This window comes from Apaloderma vittatum, unplaced genomic scaffold (assembly GCF_000703405.1).
Source record: "Apaloderma vittatum isolate BGI_N311 unplaced genomic scaffold, ASM70340v1 scaffold25471, whole genome shotgun sequence".
Lineage (NCBI taxonomy): Eukaryota > Metazoa > Chordata > Aves > Trogoniformes > Trogonidae > Apaloderma > Apaloderma vittatum.
The window spans coordinates 3,787-3,991 of record NW_009697729.1 but is presented as its reverse complement, the minus strand read 5'-3'; the positions used below and the strand labels follow the sequence as shown (position 1 = coordinate 3,991).

Genomic DNA, 205 nt, shown 5'->3' with positions numbered 1-205 from the left:
GCAGCCTGCTAATTTAATTATGGAGACTGCGGAAAGAGGATCTCATCTACCAGGTGCTGAGCCTTGTTAAGCTAATTGTCTCCCTCTCTCTGCTTTCTTCCCCCTCCCACATTGCCAGAGATGCTGCGGTTGCCTAATTAAGTTATCAGAAAGATAATGGCTGGTTCTGAATCCAGTGCCTTTAAGAAAAGCATCCATCTAATAA

At 44.4% G+C, this 205-nt stretch overlaps 1 protein-coding gene across 1 annotated transcript in view; it reads left to right on the top strand.

Moving 5' to 3' along the window:
- LOC104280186 (Down syndrome cell adhesion molecule-like protein 1) overlaps nucleotides 1–205 on the top strand; it is a gene marked incomplete at both ends in the record, with an annotated part of 8,176 nt that overhangs the window by 6,658 nt on the left and 1,313 nt on the right. The gene's annotated exons all lie outside the window — the stretch shown is intronic.